General features: G+C 36.3%; 1 long non-coding RNA gene across 1 annotated transcript in view; it reads right to left on the reverse strand.

Moving 5' to 3' along the window:
* LOC114675737 (uncharacterized) overlaps positions 1-12,876 on the reverse strand; it is a 28,837-nt gene that overhangs the window by 12,440 nt on the left and 3,521 nt on the right. Inside the window, exon 2 of the long non-coding RNA XR_013395465.1 lies at positions 11,978-12,063. This is a non-coding gene — a long non-coding RNA (uncharacterized LOC114675737). The remainder of the gene's footprint in view (positions 1-11,977; positions 12,064-12,876) is intronic.

Here is a 12,876-nt window from a genome sequence, read left to right on the forward strand (position 1 = left end):
AAATAATACCACACATCTACAGCCATCTGATCTTTGACAAACCTGAGAGAAACAAGAAATGGGGAAAGGATTCCCTATTTAATAAATGGTGCTGGGAAAATTGGCTAGCCATAAGTAGAAAGCTGAAACTGGATCCTTTCCTTACTCCTTATACGAAAATTAATTCAAGATGAATTAGAGTCTTAAATGTCAGACCTAATACCATAAAAATCCTAGAGGAAAACCTAGGTAGTACCATTCAGGACATAGGCATGGGCAAAGACTTCACGTCTAAAACACCAAAAGCAACGGCAACAAAAGCCAAAATTGACAAATGGGATCTCATTAAACTAAAGAGCTTCTGCACAGCAAAAGAAACTACCATCAGAGTGAACAGGCAACCTACAGAATGGGGGAAAATTTTTGCAATCTATTCATCTGACAAAGGGCTAATATCCAGAACCTACAAAGAACTCAAACAAATTTACAAGAAAAAAAAAAAAAAAAAAAACAAACAACCCCATCAAAAAGTGGGCAAAGGATATGAACAGACATTTCTCAAAAGAAGACATTCATACAGCCAACAGACACATGAAAAAATGCTCATCATCACTGGCCATCAGAGAAATGCAAATCAAAACCACAATGAGATACCATCTCACACCAGTTAGAATGGCGATCATTAAAAAGTCAGGAAACAACAGATCAGCATATTTTTATCTGAGTTTACTGAACAAAGGGTTTTGTATTTATCTCTGTCTACACATTAAGGTGTCAGGATATGACATAAAGGCTATAAGACCATAAACCCAGCCAAAAACAGAATAATTTTTGTTTGTGTGATTTTATAGATGAGTTAGACTAATTTAATATTACTAGTTCAATGAAAACAGTTAAATCTTCTGTGCTATTAACAAAATGCACATATATTGAACTTTAAGGTTCCTACTTAGGTAAAACACCTTATGTCCACAGACTTTAAAAATGGGTAATAGGGACATAACTAAATAATTACTACTTTTGGGTAATATCCCAGTTTTCAAAAGTACTCTAGGTAAACTGTTAAAATGGAAAAACTGAGTACACGTCAATGAGATCAATGCTTCTATGTGAAATTTTTGTATAATTTAAAATCTTAAAATCATTTTGGATGCTTACTGGATGTCTTGGTCAATTCCAATTAAGAAAGGGTTATTATATAGAGAAAACTGTTCTAAAAATTGTGAAATGTTTCTCATCTATACAATACTAATATCTGATAGTTCAGGATTTCTTTTTTCCTAGGTTTCTATAAAATGTGCCAAACAAGAGGTGTCCTTATTGAGAAAAAGAATTGTTTTGTCTAATTCAAACGTTTTTTAAAAGTTGATTCAAATTACGAGTTTGAAAAGGTTATTTATGAAACAAACTAGAAAGGAAGCAGTAAATGGTGAAGAGAGATGTGAAGAAAGATATAGACAAGAACATGTAGTTTTGGTAAGGAAGGTTATCAAGAAAAAAGAGTAATTTTATACGAGAAAGAATCTTACATGGTAAATTATTCTCCTAAAGGAAAATGACTGGTTATTTAAGAAACAGGTTCTTATTACAAGGTTAATCTAGAAAAAGAAAATCGAAAAAAATTTTAAAAAGGAACAGGTACCATAGGACAAGTATACACTCCAACCATGTGACAGATGGTCTGTGTAAGTCATGATAAGGCTTGTGAAGGGGAATTTATAAAAGGAATTTTGTATGAAATTAAGTTAGGTATAATTAAAAAGGAATTGTTTATAATAGTCTTTCTAAAGAATGGTCCCCTATATTAAACCAATATTTTCTTAAGGTATCAATTTGCTCTTAATAAAATGACAAGAAATTTTGATTTTCTCCATAATCGATTTCTTTGGAAAACTTCTGAGATTCATATCTCAAATGTTCAATTGTTGTCTTGCTGCTATCAGCTTTTTCTCCCTTTGACGTGCCCTGGGATAACTCTATCCTTCAGCTTCCTCTCAGCTCCTGTAACTTTTCTTAGTTCTAAATGTTGTGGCCTGATGCTGAAATATTTTATCTTAGAGGTCTATAAAAGCAGTGTTTTCCTCCAGGATAACTTGATTCTATACTCTTGGGGTATTTTTTGTGTGTGTGTGTCTAAATTTTCACTGTCATCAGGAAACTTATCATGCAGCTACTAAGAGTCATCTATTCCCTAGTTCTACTCATAACCGTGTACACACTCTTCCCATGTTTGACTAAATTCAAGCACTTTTTATTATCAGTTGTACTTCCAGATCATCTCAACGGGCTTTCCCCTAAGGAGAGGCAGTCGCACTAAAAAGGGTTTTCCTTTTACTTTTTGGTAACTGCCTTAAGAAACAAGAGTTTACATTTCATCAAGATAGTTCCTACGTTGCCTTTATAAAGTGTTTAATTGGTTTTTAAAAACCTATGAAATTTGAAAGGAGTAAGGTATTTACACATGTGTAACTTTCTGTATTGCCTTTAAAGTCTTTCAATGATCACTTTGATTAAATGAATTACTATTGTTTTACAAGGACCTGTAGTTTGCTTTTGATCAAATATTTTAAGCTTTCGAACATCTTTGACAGACATCTCCAAAATTGAATTCTAAATTAAGTCTCTGACTTATTGCTGGGGCTTATCAAAGCTAAAAAAAAATTAATCACTGTGAAGTGTATCACCACCTCCAACACCCTGAAAAAGTTCTTATCAGGTGTTATTAACTAACCTTTGTGGTGGTAAGGTACAAGGAATTGACTTCTGGATACATGTAGCTCCTCTAAAGAAGACAGACTCCTGCCAGCATCTAATATCAACCTGAAGTTAACCAATCTGCAAATCTCCAAATTGAAGAGTGTCTGCCTTTCCTGGCCATCCTGACTGAAACTCCCACATTTTTCCTTGGTTTAGATAAAATATAAATTATCTATTTTATTTCACCTAAGATTTATCCCTTTAAAATAAAAATTTGGAACTGCCTGGTTAAAAACTGTTTGGGGCAGGGAACAGGTAATCAAGAGACTGATGATCTAAAATGAAAAAGAAAAACTTAAAAACTCACAAATGAAGAATCCATATAACTTTACCAGATCTGCTTCTCTATGTCTGTGTATTTATATGCTTCATATAATTAATATTTTGCTAACAAACTATATAAAAGAGCTCTAATTAATTGGCATATTTATGCACTTAAATAAAATATTTTATCAAAAAAATTAACTACAATGCTTTGTAGTTCACATGACTCTAATGATCTTTGAATAATAAAGATAGCTCTAAAGATTACGGGTACAATAACATTATTTCTTCAACATTTAGACATTTGGTCTAAATTAGGCAGGTCAGATATTCTCTTTGCTTTTTTAAGGTTATAAATATCTGTGACTTTCTGTAATTGTCCAACCTGCCTGCATTAGAGCCAGTAGCTTCCAGGTAAAGCCTGGGGACATGTTGAGTTAGCCATGCCCCCTAGGTATGTTGGATAGTGTCAGACATTATCTTCATTTCTGTCCTGTGTCCTAGGCTCTGCATTTGATATGAAATTAAAACTGCTTTCACTAAAAATAAAAGTTGTGAAGATTTAACACTGTAACACGTGTGATACTACTGAGAAAACATTTACATTCAAGGCATGTAAAAATTATAAAATGTCTTTTTATAAAAAATTATAAAAAGACCTAAAGATATGATTTTTGTTTTAAAAAGTAACCTTGTCTAAATTAGAGGTTTTAAAAATTGTCTTAAGTTAAAAAAATAATAGGACAAAAATGTAAGGTTTAAGCAAATTATAAAGGTTTGTAGAAGATTGGTCTTGTAAAGAAAGTTCTGTGTGTGAGTGTACCTAGCTTACCAAAACTTGAAGCGGGTTAGTTTTTCTACAGAATGATCATTAAGGTAAAAATCACAATGACACAGGCCCAGAATCTGCACGCTAAAGTGTGATAAACAGAGTTTTCATTGAGCATTAATCAGTTGTTTAGTAGGAAGTTGTAAACAGTTAGAGTCAAACTGATTTAGATTTGATAGTTTTGTTTATAAGGTTTTATGTAAAAATTGGGTTTGACATTAATAAAACACTAATACAAAGGTAAAATTTGGTCTTCTCTTTAAACAAGGTTTCTGTATACTACTGAGAGATAATAAAGTATTTTTATTTGTCTTCTAAACTGAAAAAAGTAGAGGAGAGAGAAGATACAGATGCAGATAGCCTCATGCTGACTTTATTTGGTCCTGTTGTTGGGAGAGCAGAGTCGCCTCTCTACCAATGAATAAAGGCTTTTGCCTTTTTGAATTTTTGAGCTACTGTTTTGGCTAAGCAAATGATTTGTGGTTATCTGGGATTCTATATGGTGATATGAAGTGTTTTAAGCCTTTAACATTCGCAAACTTTGAAAAATACAATTATAAACTAAGAATTTTTCTTTTAACTCATTAGTCTTTTAAGTATTAGGTCCCCTGAAGTCCAAAAGAGACATATTTCATTTATTTGGTATATTAACCTACAGAAAACATTGTCAAATACAAAATTATGTTTAACTTTCTTTGGGTTATATTTATATAAATATGTTATTAGGATGTATTCCAAAATTATATGGTTCCTATAATTCTAATAGGTCTTTGTATATGTTATCACTAATAATTTTGTTTATTATGTTAAATTGTTATGTTCCACAGAAATGACCGGATTTCTTTGTCGATTGTGTCTTTAACAATGGCCTCGTTGGACACAGTGGCTCATGCCTGTAATGTCCTCACTGGGCACGGTGGCTCGTGCCTGTAATACTACAACTTTAGGTGGCTAATTGGAAGGATTGCTTGAGCTCAGCTATTTGAGATCAGCGTGATCAAGATAGTGAGATCTTATCTCTACAAAAAAATGAAAAAATTAGCTGTATGTGGTAGCACTTGCCTGTGGTCCCAGCTCCTCTGGAGGCTGAAGAAAGAGGATTGCTTGATCCCAGGAAGGTGAGGCTACAGTGAGCCATAATTGTGCCACTGCACTCCAGCCCGGGTGGCTTGAGACCCTGTCTCAAAAAAATCAAAGTAAAATTAATAAAACAGTGGCTGTCCTGAGATAATTGTCATCCACAGATTACTGTGTTTTTTTTTTTTCTTAAACTATTCAAAAGGTGTTTGCTGTTTGAAATGTTCTCCTGAATACAGGTTTCTCATAACTAAAGACTGGGGCACTGAAATAGGAAAAAAACAAAACAAACTTCCAAACTCTCATAGATAGCTGTATGTTTATGAGGACTGCTGGCTCAAGGTCAGACAAAGTTAACTTCATGGACTGAACTAATAGAAGACCAAAATAATCCTTTTATGACTTGTTGCTTGAAAAGTTGCTGAGGCTTTTTGTCATTTTTCAGAGTCAAGACAACATTTTTCTTTTCAGCTATTTACAGCTTCTCATGATTGACTAAAGTATATTCCTGTGAGCAAAAGTTGAAAGATAGTTCATATTCTCTACTTGATTTCTCCAAAATTTGAAAACTACTTATGAGGATTCCATACCAAGGAGATATAGTTATTTACCTAAGTACAGTAAGAATCTGATTTCTTTTGTAACAGAACACAACTGTAGGCACAGATTATTTTACCAAAGATACGGTTATTTTACCAGTGGAATGGCCTACTTTCAAATACAAAAAGACAGGCTTGAGGAATTGAAGTTGACCAACAGAGATGATAAAAGCCCCTTGAAGAAACTGGCCTCATAACTATCTACACAGGCCTTGCACAGGGTTCCTGACCTGTGGTAAGTAAAAACTGTCACATTCTGACAGGCCTATGATTCCCAAATTATCTTGGGAGCTGAAGAAGAGAGAAATTCAACCAACGTGTACTAGTATTTGCAGGCACAGATACATCCCTTCAAGGCTTTAAAAAACTTCAATCCAAGATTCCTTAGGGAACAAAGTTCCAGCAAATCCAGTTTAGAAAGAGCTAATATGGGAAATAATTAATCTGGCTGAACTTTACACAAATAATCAGGCTAACTATAATAATACCAAAACTTATTTTGCAAATAAATGTGTCCTACTATGATATGTCTTAAATAACAATGAAAACTAAGGAGCGAAACATTATATTTCAGAAAAATACTATAGCACACTTGTTGTTAGATTCTGGTCTTGTCCATTGTTTTTGAGCTTTTTATTATTTTCTGCACTTTGTACTGAATCCTGAAATCTCTCAGAGCTAAAGTCCTCAAACTAATACATCCACATTTTTCTTCCACTTTTCTGACCTGGACTCAATGAAATGGCTACGACCTTCTTCCGGATGCCCTGCATACTGAAGCTTATCCCTGGAGATACAGATAATAAATACCTGAGATTGTCATCGCTATCCTCCTTTGCAACTTAAAAATGCTTTGAATCTGACATCTGGATACATTGTGCCCAACATCAACCTTTGTTATTATTTTCTATTTCCATACAAATGCCTGTTGTTGAAAATATTTTTTGCCTTAATCACATAAGGGAGCCTCCTTCATTTGCAGTGACACCTCCTGGAATGAAACACAGCTAGGATATATTCTGAGAACTAGGAAACTAACTAAAAAGATATGAGATGGTATATTTAAATTTGCTCTTTCCTGTTTATCCCAATTTGTCTTTCTAACAACCTCTGACCCAAATCTCTCTTGACTATTGACCCCATGTCTGATTGGTTCTTAGGGCTATTCACTCTAATCCTTCAGGGATTTTGACGAATTACATAAGGACTTCTGAAGCTAGGACTTCCACTCCTTATATTAGGACCCATTATCCTAGAGTTTGCTGTTCACTTAACTGCTGTACTAAAACTGTGGATGACAGTACTAACATCAGCCATGCAAGCCTAGGAACCCCAACCACGCATCTGCGAATACATGCAGACAGCTACAAAGCAGTTTCATTCCACTTACTCTGGGGCCAAACCCTATCTCAAGTACACCCCTTGTCAGCAGAAAGAAGTTACAATGGTCTTTGGCCTTTTCCCAACTCTGTACCTCACGCCTTAAGAATAAGATGCAATGAAACTCAGAAGGGGAAATTGAAATCCCATTTACAAAAACAGTAATTGAGAAAATTATGACAGGGAGAGAGATATAACCTAAGTGACTTCATCTTGCATTCAACCTCCAAGCGGCCCTTGATTATTCCTGGGCAAAAACAAAACCCACTTTGGAAGAAATTTACTTTGTAGCTTAATTTTGAAACAAAGATAATAACAGCTCCTCCCTGAAACAAAACCACTCATTGTTTAGGGACCACAATCACCTTTGTAAAACTAACAAATTAACCACCGTATTAGAAAGCATGGCTCCGGAGTCATACAATCAGAGGCCACAAGATTAATAAACTCCCCAATGGCTCCTATACATAACATTACTATTGTAAAACCTAAGATTGGTGTTTGAGGTATTTCTCATAACTTGCATTCTGAGAGATCAGCGGGTGCCACCCAAACCAGTAAACTGGCTCATCTGGATATGTGCCCCCACCCAGGAGCTGAGTCAGCAAAGAAGACGGCTTTGACTTCCTAAGAGTTCATCCCTGACCCAACCAATCAGCATGTCCCTTTCTCTAACCCCCTGCCCGCAAAACTATCTATAAAAACTCTAGTTTCTGAGTATTTGGAGAAGCAGTTTTGAGTAATATGAAAACTCTGCTCTCTCTTTTAGCTGGCTCTACATGTATAAAATTTTCTCCATAGTAATTCCCTTATCTTGGTAAAGTGGCTTTCTCTGGGCAGCAGCCAACATGAACCCAGTGGGCATTAACAATCCAACGGCCAAATGTTGTATCAAGAAAACTTGTTTTGATTTCATGGGCTGACAGAGGAGACTTTAGATTTTTGCCAAATTTTCTATCAAGAAATCTTGTTTTGATTTCATGGGCTGACAGAGGAGACTTTAGATTTTAGAACTTTCTGTTGGTGCTGGAACAATTTAAGCCTTGGAACTACAGGAATGAAATAAAACTTTTGTGACAGGGTGTGATTTTTAGAGAGTCAGAAGTGCAGTGCTAGGGATGGAATATAGCTTCTTTTCCGAATTTATGCTGAAATTTCATCCCTAACATGGCAGTGTTGAATTGTGAGGCCTTTAAAAGGTGATTGGATCATGAAGAGTCTGACCCCATAAGTGAATTAATCCCTTCATGGATCAATACATTAATATTTAAAGATTAATAGTCTATTATGAGAGAAGAGTGGCTTATAAGAGGGGAGACATGATCTTGCATGTCAGCAAGCGCTACTCCATTGCCATATGACATCCTGTAGACTTCAGAACTCTTCAGAGAGTCCCAACCAGCAACAGGATGTCGCCACATACAACCTGCCAACCTTGGACTTTTCAGTCTCCATAACTGTATGAAATACATGTGTTTTCTTTATCAACTACCCAGTTTCGGGTATTCTGTTATCAGTAACAGAAAATGGACTAAAACAAAGTCTTAGTATTACCTATTCCCTGTTATTAAGTTCAATGGATTATTACAACCATTCCAGACAAGAATACAACTGCTCCAGATGTTTCAGGAATGAAGGTTTGCATCACCCTGCCTGGTAAAGACCCAGGACCAGCAAAGGGGCTTGCTGAAGACAAAGAGAATACAGAATGGGTAGCAGTAGAAGGGAGTTATAAATACCAGACAGGGCCAGGCACAGTGGCTCACGCCTGTAATCCCAGCACTCTGGGAGGCTGAGGCAGGTGGATCACAAGGTCAGGAGATCAAGACCATCCTGGCTAACACAGTGAAACCCCGTCTCTACTAAAAATACAAAAAATGAGCCAGGCGTGGTGGCGGGTGCCTGTAGTCCCAGCTACTCAGCAGGCTGAGGCAGAAGAATGGTGTGAACCAGGGAGGCGGAGCTTGCAGTGAGCCGAGATCATGTCACTGCACTTCAGCCTGGGAGACAGAGTGAGATTCTGTGTCAAAAAATAAAAAATAAAAAATAAATGATAAAATAAATAGATGCATACATACCAGACAGCACCAGGTGACCAGTTACAGAAACAAGGATTAAAATTGTCACTAGTATTTCCTATCTACTTTGTTAAGAACATATTTGCATGTTATATATTAATATATTTGGCAAATAACGTTTTTATTTCCCTCTTCTTCTTTTATCACAAAACACAAGAATGTGTTCACTTGATACTAACAGTTAAGTGTTAGCAATTTAACATACTTGTATTGAAATTATGGGGTATCAGAAGAAGAGTAAACATCACCCACAAACTTCCACTGCTCTTAAGACAAATAGTATAGTGTGTTTTGGTTGCACAGAGGATGGTTGCATCATGTTAGGTAGAAGTATTGCCTTGTTATTGTCTGTATCTAAAGGTTAGTTATGGCTTGAGGTGATACATATAGGTGCCAACTAGAAAGGTGCTGGACTTGTCATGGTTAATTTAAGGTGCTGACTGGATTAAAGAATACCTAGACAATTGGTAAATCATACTTCTGGGTGTTTCTGCCAGGGTGTTTCCAGAGGAGGTTGGTATGAGTCAGGGAATTTAGAGGGAAAAATCCAGCCTCAATGAGGGAAGGCAGCATACAATCTCCTTGGGGACCAAATAGAACCAAAAACGAAAAAAATTTAAAAAGTTTTCCGGTCTCTCTCCAGGAGAAAGTATACTCCATTTCCTGCCCTTGGAAAATACAACTCCATGATCTATGACCTTGAAACTCCAGAACTTATACCAGTAACTGTCCTGGATTCTCAGGCCATTGGTCCCAAACTGAGAATTACACCAAGAGCTTCCCTGGTTCTGAAGATTTCAGCTTTGGACTGAGCCATCACGCTACAGCATCCAAGGTCCTTAAACTCGCAGATGGCTGTCTTGGGAATTGTCCGTCTCTACAATGTTACACGAGTAAATCCCCAAACAAAATGCCATTCATCTAACTATTGTCTATCTATCAACTCTCCATCTACGTATCTACCTACCTACCTACCTACTTACCTATCTACCTCCCTGTAGTTCTGTCTCGCTGGAAAAAAAAAAACTGACAAATACACCCATAAAGACTTCAGACAAATGGGGCAATAGCATGTCTTTCTCTAGTTACTCCTCCACCACCCCTGCTGCTTATGAGTGTGTGGCCTGGAGAGCTCTTCTCTTTTCACTGGCACTTCAAGGAATGCTGGCCTCTTCTTACTGGGATAGGTTAGTAATACATTACTAACGCCATTATACACATTGTGTTGAGTTGCCTCCTCTGTATTTCACTTGACGAACACACATGGACCTCACTTTTCTCCCACTCAGCACTCTCCTAAAGAGTGGTTACCTTGGTAGAAATAAACTAGACAGAGGTCAGACGGGAGCCACAGGGTGTCTTACAGTATAAACAAGTACTCTCTGAGAAGGATACCTGGATATAAGCTGGACAGTTCGGCTTTAGGCCATCCATCAGGATAAGTAAGCATTCCATGAAAGGCACAGCCAGTACCAAACGCTGAGTCGTACTGGGCAAGGCTATAGGTTATAGCCACCGTCCAGAGAGGCCTTAACAGCAAACAGAAGTAAAAATAAAACACATCCTATGTAATAATTTTACAAACTATAGCTCCAGGAATCCTTGAGAGGGAAAGTGAAAATGGCAAAGCATTATTTGAAAGTTTGCGCTGGAGTCGTATTTCTTCAAAGATAAAGAAAAATCAGGCCTGGTGCAGTGGCTCATCACGCCTGTAATCCCAGCAGTTTGGGAGGCCGAGGCGGGTGGACCACGAGGTCAGGAGATCGAGACCATCCTGGCTAACACGGTGAAACCCCGTTTCTACCAAAACCAAAAAAATTAGCCGGGCATGGTGGCAGGCACCTGTAGTCCCAGCTAATCAGGAGGCTGAGGCAGGAGAATGGCGGGAGACTGAGGCAGGAGAATGGCGTGAACCTGGGAGGTGGAGCTTGGAGTGAGCTGAGATCGCGCCACTGCACTCTAGCCTGGGTGACAGAGTGAGACTCCAACTCAAAAAACAAAAACAAAACAAAAAAAACTCTATCTAGAGGATCTGAGCCCTAATAATAGAAATACAAACAATGATCTCTGTAACTTATTTATGTATTTATTAAATTTATTTATTTAACGGCGTTTCACTATGTTGCCCAGGCTGGAGTGCATGGTTATTCACTGGCACAATCATAGCACACTACACAGCCTCAGACTCCTGGTATCACATGATCATCCTACCAACCCTCCCTAGCAGCTGGGACTGATTAGAGGGGTGTGCCACCACTCTTGCACAGAAACGATTTTTAAATCAAGAAAGTTGCATTTCTTTTTCTTCTTTCCCATAGTCATTCTAATCATGTGAAGAATGATCACACAAATCATTTTACGATTAGTAACTGAAAATGTAAATGCATTATAGTTTCCATACAATCTTTTATGCTGTCCACTTGTTACTTGGATCAACTTGAGTTTTGGATACTTGAGAAGAAGAATGGGCTTTAGTGTTCCCTGAAGAATAGAGTGAGTAAAATAGAAACTCATCTTACTTATATTTTATAATGTTATTGCATTTGTACCATGAGTTTTAGGTTCCATGAAGGCTTAATTAAGTTAACAGGTAAAGCTGATCTCAAATATATGAGCCATGTCTACACTTCCATTTATTTTGAAATAATTTTAGATTTATAGAGAGTTGTTAAAATCTTACAAAAATTGGATATACCCTTCAATTTCCTGCAACAGTAATATCATACACATAACCATAGACTATCTGTGAAAACTCACAAACTGACAAAGGCACAAATCTATTAACTAAAGTACTGACTGTCTTCATATTTTACCAGGTTTTCCACTAATGCCATTTTTCCTTTTTTGGATCTAATCAAGGATAACATACTATGTTTACCATCAAGTGTATTATTGTTTATTGCAGCATAGCCAATTACCACATAGCTTAGTGGCTCAAAAGCACACACAAATTACTCACAGTGTCTCTGGGTCAGGAATCTAGATGTAGATGATTGACAAAGCTGAGTTCTCACCTGAAGGATCAGCTGGGGAGGAATCATCTTCGAAGTTCATGTGATTGACCAGGTTGAGAAGATTACACTGATGAATTATTCCAAACCTTTAAAATATCAACAGCAATTTTTCAGTAACTGTTCTCCAAAAAAATAAAATCACAGAGAAGAGATCAGTGTGCAGTGCATCTTATGAGGCAGTTTCCTCTGAGGTTACAACCAGACAAACACAATCCAAAAAACGAAAACTATAAACTAATATGCTTTATGGATACCTAGGCAATAATTCTCAAGGAAATAGTTTCAACGCAAATCAAGATCGTAAAACAGAATTAAACACTAATTTATTTACTTATTAATTAATTTACTGAGAATCGTAAGTTTGGTAAAACATATAAAAAGAATTAGTGAAATAACTATACTTAATGACAAAATTTTCATTATCACATCTAAAAATATGGAATAAGCACTTTCCAATTCAAAAACCCACTCACAGTAAAAACATTAAATTTTGCATAAAAGGAATGTTCTTACCTAAAACAGGCACCTATGAAAAATTCACATGACAACACATGGTATCAAGTAGATCTCAGTAATATTCCCAAACTTATAAACACAAAAGATTACCTATTCCCGCTAATTCAATTAAACATTATGCTTGAGGACATAATTTATAAAAGTAGGATAGAAAGATAAATATAAGACTTTCAAATTGAAAGGGAAGAAGTCAAACAATCTATTGGCCAATGACATAACCTAATGTATAGAAAATCCTAAAATATCCACTAAAACAATGCTGAAACAAAAACAAAATTCAGTATGCATGATCAATGTAATAAATTGCATTCTTATACAATACAAACTAATCAAATAATGAAACTCAAAATAATTTCATTTAACACGGCATCAAAAAGGAAAAT

The sequence above is a fragment of the Macaca mulatta genome, chromosome 7 (assembly GCF_049350105.2).
Source record: "Macaca mulatta isolate MMU2019108-1 chromosome 7, T2T-MMU8v2.0, whole genome shotgun sequence".
NCBI lineage: Eukaryota > Metazoa > Chordata > Mammalia > Primates > Cercopithecidae > Macaca > Macaca mulatta.